The following is a 10,024-nucleotide window of genomic DNA, read 5'->3' as shown; positions in this document are numbered from 1 at the left end:
GTTAATTTTCTCCCTATGCTTAAAAATTATTAAAAAACTGGCCTGATTATGTGGTACGCCGCAGGTTTGCTAGTATTTTTATATTTTGATTTAATTCCATTTTGACTTTTCATCTTTGTAATATTATGAATTTCTTTGTTATTGTGTTGTGTATGCTGTTAAATATTTTGTTCATTTTAAATATGGTGTTAGCACTACTGTAGAAAGCAGAATTAGACTGAAATCTGATTAAAGTAAGTCAGGTTTTATGGAAATGGGGTTAATTCCACTCCAGAAAACCAGGATTTAACCAAACCTGTGTTTCTGGAACAGATTAAGCCAGAATTGTGTGATCCATGAAGCCAAAGATGCAATAACTCGCTGATCCTGCTCTTTGGAATGGGATCAGGATTTGCCTCTTCCAGAAAGAAATATTTGACGAAATCCAACTCAATTACTGGGACAAGAAATGTGCTGAAATGAACCTGCAAAAGAGCAGCTTTACTTTGAAGGATTAATGCCTTGTGGGCTCAGCAGAGCATCCAGTCATAAGATCAAAGTGCATAAATTTAAAATCAGAAAAAGCCAACAAAATGATAAAAATGTCGTACCACTTCCTGAATGAGCAATTGATAAAGAAGCACAACTCCTTTACAAAATTCTTTTCAGTGAAACATAATGAGACCCTGACTGGACAATCTGGCAGGCCCAGAGGAGTGTCTGCATGAACATTATCATTCTACATCTGAGGCTTTATTATGTCTGAGCAACCTTCTAAAATGCAATGTGTTCAGAGTAAAAACATCGTGGCTTTGAGCTCATATCGATGCCAATCACAGACATTTCTCTCTTTGCCATTCATAAAATGATCTTGTTACAGGCCTCAGTTCTAGGGGAACTTCTGCCAGGTACAAGCCACTGTTCCTACAGGGTGTAGCCACAGCGGAATGGTGCCAAAACCATTAAAGAAATCTCTGACCATACTTCTCTTTATTCCAATTTGCCCAGAGGTGTATAACTGCTTCAGATCTGCCTAGATCAACATGACGATTGGTTAAACAATGGTACATACTAATTTCCTTTGCTTAACAATAGTGGAAACACGTTTTCATTAGTTAAACAATAGTATTGTTGCCAGCCCAGCCACAAGGGATGCACAAACTAGTGTGTTTCTTCAGGCTGGTCCCAAGCCCATATAAATGGGGAGGATTATGTCAGGAAGAGCATCCGGTGTAAAATTTTGCCAAATCAATACGCAGACAACAATACAGATAATCAGAGTATTTTGGAGGTGAAAAGAGTGTCAAACAGAGTAATGATTATGAAGCTGTAAATTGAAGGTGTGATGATGAATGTTGTTACTGCATATGCACCGCAAGTTGCGTGTGCAATGGATGAGAAAGTAAATTTCTGGAGTGAGTTGGATGAAGTGATGAACAGTGTACCCAAGGGACAGAAAGTGGTGATTGGAGCGGATTTCAATGGACATGGGAAAGTGGTGACAGGGGAAAGTGTAGTTAAGCAGCATAGGATGGTGGTCTGTAGGGTGATGTGGGGGATCAAGAAGAGGAAGAGAGTGAGGGCAGAGCCAAGGATTAAATAAATGGTGAAAGTTGAAAAAGGAAGACTGCAAGGTTGAGTTTAGGGAGGACTAAACTCCACTGGGTGGAAGTGAAGAGTCACCAGACAGCTGGGCAATTACAGCAGATGTAGTAAGGGTGACAGCAAGAAGGGTGCTTGTTGTGACATCTGGACAAAGGAAGAAGGTAAAGGAAACCTTGAGGTGGAATGGGGAAGTACAGGAGAATATACAGAAGAAGAGGATGAGAAAGAAGAAGTGGGATAGTCAGAGAGATGCAGAAAGTAGACAAGAGTACAAGGAGATAAGGCGCAAGGTGAAGAGAGAAGGGGCGAAGGCTAAAGAAAATGAGTTGTATGATGAGTTGTATGAGAGGTTGAACACTAAGTAGGGAGTAAAGGACCAGTGGGCTACACAGAGGGGCCGAGCTGGGAAAGATGTGCAACAGGTTAAGGTGATAAAGGATAAAAATGGAAACGTACTCACAAGTGAGGAGAGTGTGTTGAGCAGATGGAAAGAGAGAGAGAAGGTTGGATGATGTGGAGATAGTGAATCAGGAAGTGCAACAGATTAGCAAGGAGGAAGTAAGGACAGCGATGAAGAGGATGAAAAATGGAAAGGCTGTTGAGCCAGATGACATACCTGTGGAAGAGAGACGTCAGTGGAGTTTTTAATCAGATTGTTTAATGGAATCTTGGAAAGTGAGAGGATGCCTGAGGAGTGCAGAAGAAGTGTACTGGTGGGCCGATATTTAAGAATAAGGGGGATGTGCTGGATTGCAGTAACTACAGGGGAATAAAATTGATGAGCCACAGCATGAAGTTATGGGAAAGAGTAGTGGAAGCTCAGTTAAGAAGTGAGGTGATGATTAGTGAGCAGCAGAATGGCTTCATGCCAGGAAAGAGCACCACAGATACAATGTTTACTCTGAGGATGTTGATGGAGAAGTATAGAGAAGGCCAGAAGGAGTTGCATTGCGTCTTTGTGGACTTGGAGAAAGAATATGACAGGGTGACTGAGAGGAGCTGTGGTATTGTATGAGGAAGTCGGGAGTGGCAGAGAAGTACATAAGAGTTGTACAGGATATGTACGAGGGAAGTGTGACTGTGGTGAGGTCTGTGGTAGGAGTGACAGGGTAGGATTACATCAGGGATCGGCTCTGAGCCCTTTCTTATTTGCAATGGTGATGGACAGGTTGACAGACGAGATTAGACAGGAGTCCCCGTGGACTATGATGTTTGCTGATGACATTGTGATCTGTAGTGATAGTAGGGAGCATGTTGAGGAAACCCTGGAGAGGTGGCGATATGCTCTAGAGAGGAGAGGAATGAAGGTCAGTAGGAACAAGACTGAATACATGTGTGTAAATGAGAGAGAGGTCAGTGGAATGGTCAGGATGCAGGGAGTAGAGTTGGCGAAGGTGGATGAATTTAAATACTTGGGATCAACAGTACAGAGTAACAGGGATTGTGTAAGAGAGACAAAGAAGAGAGTGCAGGCAGGGTGGAATGGGTGAAGAAGAGTGTCAGGAGCGATTTGTGACAGACGGGTATCAGCAAGAGTGAAGGGAAAGTCTACAGGATGATAGTGAGACCAGCTATGTTATATGGGTTGGAGACGGTGGCACTGACCAGAAAACAGAAGACAGAGCTTGAGGTGGCAGAGTTAAGATACTAAGATTTGCATTGGGTGTGACGAGGATGGATAGGATTAGAAATGAGGACATTAGAGGGTCAGCTCAGGTTGGACGGTTGGGAGACAAAGTCAGAGAGTGAGATTGCATTGGTTTGGACATGTGCAGAGGAGAGATGCTGGGATATTGGGCGAAGGATGTTAAGGATGGAGCTGCTAGGGAAGAGGAAAAGAGAAAGGCCTAAGAGGAGGATTATAGATGTGGTGAGAGAGGACATGCAGGTGACCGGTGTGACAGAGCAAGAAGACAAGGACAGAAAGATATGGAAGAAGATGATCCACTGTGGCAATCCCTAATGGGAGCAGACGAAAGAATAAAAGAAATAATAGTATTGTTGCCATCTATCAAGAAGTACAAATACCACTGAATGCTGATTAGAGACCAATATCCCCTGAATACGTTCATTTTCAAACCAAGTAAATACAAACATTGTCTAAGGAAGCAGGCAGTTCTGTCATCTGTGTGCTGCATGTGCTCATGACCCCACGAGCACGGGGGCCCCATGCTAATCTATGTATGTTGTGACTTGCTGAGTGGTTGTGTAGGTAGTGGTCTCACTGTACTGCTTTGTCCGGTGGCCTATAATGCTGTTCAGACAGCCCTGGTTGTCAGCAATCACAACAACCTGTAACAGAATTAGTCAAGAAATTTGTCTTTTCACTTATCCCAGTATCAAACAAAGTGTACCTGTTGGCCCTTCATTTTGCCTACACACAGAGATGTTCTGTTCTTTAAAACACCAATTTCTATCCCATTATACTGTCCCCTACTTTTTTGAGATGTCTCCCGACATCTTGCTCTAAAGACTAGGCCTTTGATTCAGTGCCTAGTGTGTCTCAACCACAGGTCTTGTATATTAATCAGATCCTGGGTATGCAGGATACACTACTGTGTGGCTTGGTAACAGATACACAGAATTCAGCATAACTGCACTGACGCCAGGATTCCATGGCTGGTATGATGGCTGTCTCAGTCTGTGGTAGTTGAATACTTCTCTTGGTTTGACAGTGTGAGATGATCTTCTTAAAGTTTCCACCCTCTATCACTCTGTTTTTCAGTTCATAGATCTCCCTGACCATTTGTGGCCTCCTCTGGGTCATCAGTATTTCCCACTTGGGGTTCTGTAACACTTTTCTCCACTTCCAGTGCTTGTCTTAATTTCATTGATGTTCCTTGCTGTGGATTTCTGTCTGGTGACTCTGAACTCAGGTTCTATGACCTCAGATCTGACATGTGCAGGAAAGTGTGGTAAGCCATATGAGCGTTCAGCTTCCTCATCGGATGATCAGACCCTGAGTCTAGTGTTTCATTATTTGTTCTGGCTAGTCTCTGCAATTTACTTTCACTTCGATTTACTGTATTTTTCAGAGTGAAGTCATTGATGGGCCATAGACAGGTGTGTCAAGTTGTGGGAATCTCCGTTTGAGGTGACTTGTTACTTCTGTTGGTCACTGGTGTGGTAGAAATGAACATTCTAATTAAAGAAAGAAACATATCCTCTTCTTCTTCTTTCGGCTGCTCCTGTTAGGGGTCACCACAGTGGATCATCTTGTTCCATATTTTTCTGTCCTCGTCATCTTGCTCTGTCACACCCATCACCTGCATGTCCTCTCTCACCACATCCATAAATCTTTTCTCTGGCCTTCCTCTTTTTTTCTTGCCTGCTTCTAACAGGACAAATCCGATAAAATCTTTTAGTCAGTAATCGGGCAGGAAAAAAGCTCATCCATCTGTGTCATTTATTTCAGCGCAGAGCCCAGCTAAGGAGGGAGCATCTCTCCCAGTAGTCTCTTACAGCATGAGGAGGATGGTCAGAGAGACAAAGACGAGAGGCTCATTTTATAAACTACTGAATTTACATGCAGTGTCAATCAATGCAGACATTTACTCTGGTAGGTTAGTTGGTTTACACCCAAATGACTTCTATAAAATAAAAGTATTAAATTATATAAGGCTGATGCACTGAGGCTCAAAGCGTGCTGATGTGTATTTTACTAATGCTAGAGACTGTTCAGACTTTTTGGTGTTTTCTGTGGTGTGAGAGTTAAATGAAAACAAAAAACATTTTGCTCTTAAAAATCTGGGATTTGGTTGCCACTAAGGAGCTGTGTGTGAATTTTTAAAGCTTTTTTCCCTTTAGAAGGATTTTTTTTGCTTTTTTTTCACCCACACAATAGCAAAAGTAGCTGGGTGTTTGGAGGTGATCTTGTAAAAGTTCCTTGTACTTGTATGTGTGCTCATTCTTGTTATCTGAAGTAGCATCGAGGAGACAGGGTAGAAAGCAGCAGTAAATATCAGCCTTTGTAATCAAATAACCGCATCATTGTAACAGCGAGTCCTTAGTTTAAAGGAAAAGAAAAAAAGGCCGTGGCTGACTTCAACGCAGTAAAAGCTGAAGGCTCAGCAGTGCGCAGGTACACAGCCAGCGTTAAGACGCCAATCATTTACAAGGGGCTGTAGGAGCAGATAAGGTAGTAAAGTTTGTATTTATTTGTTTATTTTAGATTGAACAGTTCTTAGCAGTCCAGAGGTAGAACAGTTAAGTGGGTGACAGCGTAAGGGTTCATTAATACAAACAGTGCGAGTGAAGGAGAGCTTATAAGTTAGAGAAGCACGAAGTTAAGAGAAAAGTAAAGTTAACCTCATAGAAAGACAAATAGCAGGCAGCTGAGAGGGTGAAAAGTACAGGAGCTTAAGGGGACAGAAGGTGTAAGATAGCTGTAGCAGATCTCAGTAGTTTAAGTTAAATCAGTTAATTCTAAGAAAAAGTTAAGGTAGTTTTACTAGTCTCAAATCAAACCACCTACAACTGAACACCAGCAAAACCAAAGAGCTGGTGGTGGATTTTAGGAGGCCCAGGCCCCTCATGGACCCCGTGATCATCAGAGGTGACTGTGCAGAGGGTGCAGACCTTTAAATACTGGGAGTGCAGCTGGATGATAAACTGGACTGGACTTCCAATACTGATGATCTGTGTAATAAAGAACAGAGCCGACTATACTTCCTTAGAAGGCTGGCGTCCTTCAACATCAACAACAACAACAACATTTATTTATATAGCATATTTTCATACAAACAGTAGCTCAAAGTGCTTTACATAATAAAGAATAGAAAAATAAAAGACACAATAAGAAAACAAAATAAATCAACATTAATTAACATCGAATAAGAGTAAGGTCCAATGGCCAGGGGGGACAGAAAAACAAAAACTCCAGACGGCTGGAGAAAAAATAAAATCTGTAGGGATTCCAGACCATGAGACCACCCAGTCCCCTCTGGGCATTCTACCTAACATAAATGAAACAGTCCTCTTTGGATTTAGGGTTCTCACGGAAGGGCTTGATGATGAGATGCTGCAGATGTTCTATCAGACGGTTGTGGCGAGAGTCCTCTTCTACGCGGTGGTGTGCTGGGGAGGCAGCATAAAGAAGAGGGACGCCTCACGCCTGGTCAAATTGGTGAGGAAGGCAGGCTCTATTGTAGGCATGGAGCTGGACAGTTTGACATCCCTGGCAGAGTGACGGGTGCTGAGCAGGCTCCTGTCAATCATGGAGAATCCACTGCATCCACTGAACAGGATCATCTCCAGAGAGAGGAGCAGCTTCAGCAACAGACTGCTTTTACCGTCCTGCTCCACTGACAGACTGAGGAGACCCCACACTATGCGACACTTCAGTTACACCCGGGGAGGTAAACGTTAACATTATACAAAGTTATCTATCTATCTATCTATCTATCTATCTATCTATCTATCTATCTATCTATCTATCTATTTATCTATCTATCTATAATGAGGCCAGTGCAATGCAAGTTGTGTTGGATATTGGACTTTTTAGATGATGGTTTGGAACAGCCAGTTGTCTATGAGGGCCACATCTGCAGGAGATGCCAGCTGATCCAGCATCTTGAGCTCAGGGTTGCTGAACTGGAGGAGGAGTTGGCTGACTTGCGTTGTAATAGAGAATTGGCAGACTTGGCCCAGGTGTCCTTTAGAGAGATAGTGTGCACCCTCAAGGTGGCGCGGGAGGAGATTCCAGACCAGACAGGTAGAAATAGGCATGTCACAGTCGCAAGGCATAAGGTTAAGGGTGCACACTGTCCGGGGGCATCAACCCCAGAATTAGAAATGTCAAACCATTATCGTCGTTGCAGAGCTAGACGGTGTCTCTGATTATGAGGTGGTAGGCTGGGATAAGGAGCCACAATGGGTCACCTCATAACCAGTTCCCAGAAAGAGAGCAGTAATGATAGTTGGGGACTCAACAATTAGGGGGATTGAAGCGCAGGTTTGCTCCAGAGAGAGAGAGTCTTGCATGGTGTGTTGCCTTATGGGTGCAGAGGCGGGGGACCTTCCTGGAAGGGTGGATAGGCTCCTGGCCAGAGCAGGGGTGGATCCAGTTGTCATTGTCCATATTGGAACAAATGACATACATAAGGGTAGTCTGTCAGTTCTGCGATCCAAATTCAAAGAGTTAGGTACCAAGCTGAGAAGCAGAACTGACAAGGTAGTCTTCTCGAAGTTCTTCCTGTGCCACGCACCAGTCCAGGTAAGATTGAGGAGATTAGAAGGCTTAACGTGTGACTCAAATCTTGGTGCAGGGTAGATGGGTAGTCAAGGATTTTTGAAACTAGGGAATGGAGGGGCAGGGAGTTTAGGACATGGAGGAAAAAACAACGATGTAGAAATAAAAAAGTAGTAATGTAAATTCTAACCCAACATTTAAATGTAGAAGGAGTAACACATTAAAAATAGCTTGCCTTAATGTTAAAAGTATCAAAAAATAAGGTAAGTGAGCTGGAGTTGTATATAACAGAGAATAATTATAATATTATAGCAAAAATGGAAACCTGGCTAAATAACAAAGATGGGGATGAGTGTAACATAGAGGGATACACATTATTAGGAAGGAGAGACAGAACAGAAAAGGGGGTTTGCTGTTTATGCAAAATAGAATTTAAATGTAAGTCCTCTTCAGTTGGATGATGAGCCCCATCTTAGTGAGGACGTGTGGCTTCACCTGGAAAATATTAGGGAAAGAGGTCTTATTTTAGGAGTGTGTTATAGACCACCCAATTCAGACAATAATTTCAACACCCATCTTTTTAGTAATATCAAAAAGGTAAGTTTACAGGGGGATATTATAGTCATGGGGGACTTTAATTAGCCAAATATTAACTGAGATAACCTTACAGATGGAGGAGCACAAGAACAGGAGTTTTTAGAAGTAATCAGTGACTGTTTGTTAACACAGCATGTTAAAGCACCAACAAGGGGTGAAGACTGTCTGGATTTAGTATTCTGTAATAATCAGGATAGAATTGAGGGTGTAGAGGTGATTGAACCACTAGGGTCACGTGACCAGAATGTAATACAATTCTCAGTGTTTTGTAAGAGTGCAGATGACTAAAATTGTTAAATTGAACTTTGGCAGGGCAAATTTTGAGCAGATGTGCAAATGTCTAAGTAGAATATACTGGGATAAGCTTTTAAGTGTGGAGACAGTTGAGGAGAAGTGGAACAGGTTTAAAAATGTGTTACATGTAATACAGGAGAGATACATATGTACATTTGGAGTTAATAGGAAATAAAAAAACTCCACAGTGGATTAATAAAGACTTAAAAAAGAAGCTATAAAGGAGAAAACAGATGATTAAGGCAAATAAGAGTAATGACTGCAAAGTGAATCATAGAGCGGATGAGAACATGAGGGCAACCATTAAGAAGGATATCAGGGAGGTTAAGAGACAGCTGGAGAGGAATAGCAGATAAGGTGAAAGAAAAGTCAAAAGGGAGGTGTGGTGCATCAGAAATAGTAAAGGGGAGTTAGTTCATACAGACAGTGAAATCGTGGACGCCCTAAGACTACATTTTTCTGAGGTGTTCACAAGTGAGCAAGTGGATAACCTCCCAGAGGTAAACGGGTCTTCTAAGGAGGTACTGAGGGATTTGGAAATTGTAGAGGGAGAAGTGCTGCTCAGAATAAATAGGCTGAAATCAAACAAATCACCAGGGGCCTCATGCATAACAACGTGCATAGAATTCACTCTAAAACATGGTGTATGGACAAAAGCAGAAATGTGCGTATGCACAAAAAAATCCAGATACATAAATATGTGCGAACACCAACTTCCACGTTCTTCCGCTACATAAATCCCGGTCAGCGTGAAAAGTAACGCTCATGCACACGCCTGCTGCCACTCCCCAACTCCTCCCAGAATTATGCCTCTTTGAATTTGCAAATTAATATAAATAGCCCTTAAACTCAGCTTTCTGTGAAACACAATGGCAAAAGCACGGAGGGAAATAGAATTTCAGCAAATACCAAGTGGAGGCAAAGAAAAATATACTATTTGTTGATTTAAACAGTGATATAAACAACAAAAGGAAGTTGATCGAGTGACATAGAGTGTCGGAGAAACTCGAAAGGTCAAGATCACAAAGTTGCACAGTGCCCAAAATAAAAAAGAAGTTGTTAGATATCAAAGTTGCTGTGAAAAGGCGAGTTGTAGCCAACTGTCTGAGTGTCATATGAAAGCTTATTAGGGTACAGAGAAAAGACAAAAAATAGGCAAAAAAAGCTTGAAATGTCAACTTTAATCTCGAAATTTCCACTTTAATCACGTAGTTTATTTTGTCATTAAAGTAGAACATCATAAACTTCATCTTAAAATCATTTAATTTACTAGTTTCTTAGATCCCATTGTAACTAAAGTAACACGTTAAATGCTTTGTATTGTATGTGTTCTTCTATGTGCTCTATGTGTGTGATTGA

This window comes from Polypterus senegalus, unplaced genomic scaffold, assembly GCF_016835505.1.
Source record: "Polypterus senegalus isolate Bchr_013 unplaced genomic scaffold, ASM1683550v1 scaffold_5736, whole genome shotgun sequence".
In the NCBI taxonomy this organism is placed as follows: Eukaryota; Metazoa; Chordata; class Cladistia; order Polypteriformes; family Polypteridae; genus Polypterus; species Polypterus senegalus.
The sequence above is the reverse complement of the archived record's forward strand: the minus strand, read 5'-3'. Positions refer to the sequence as shown.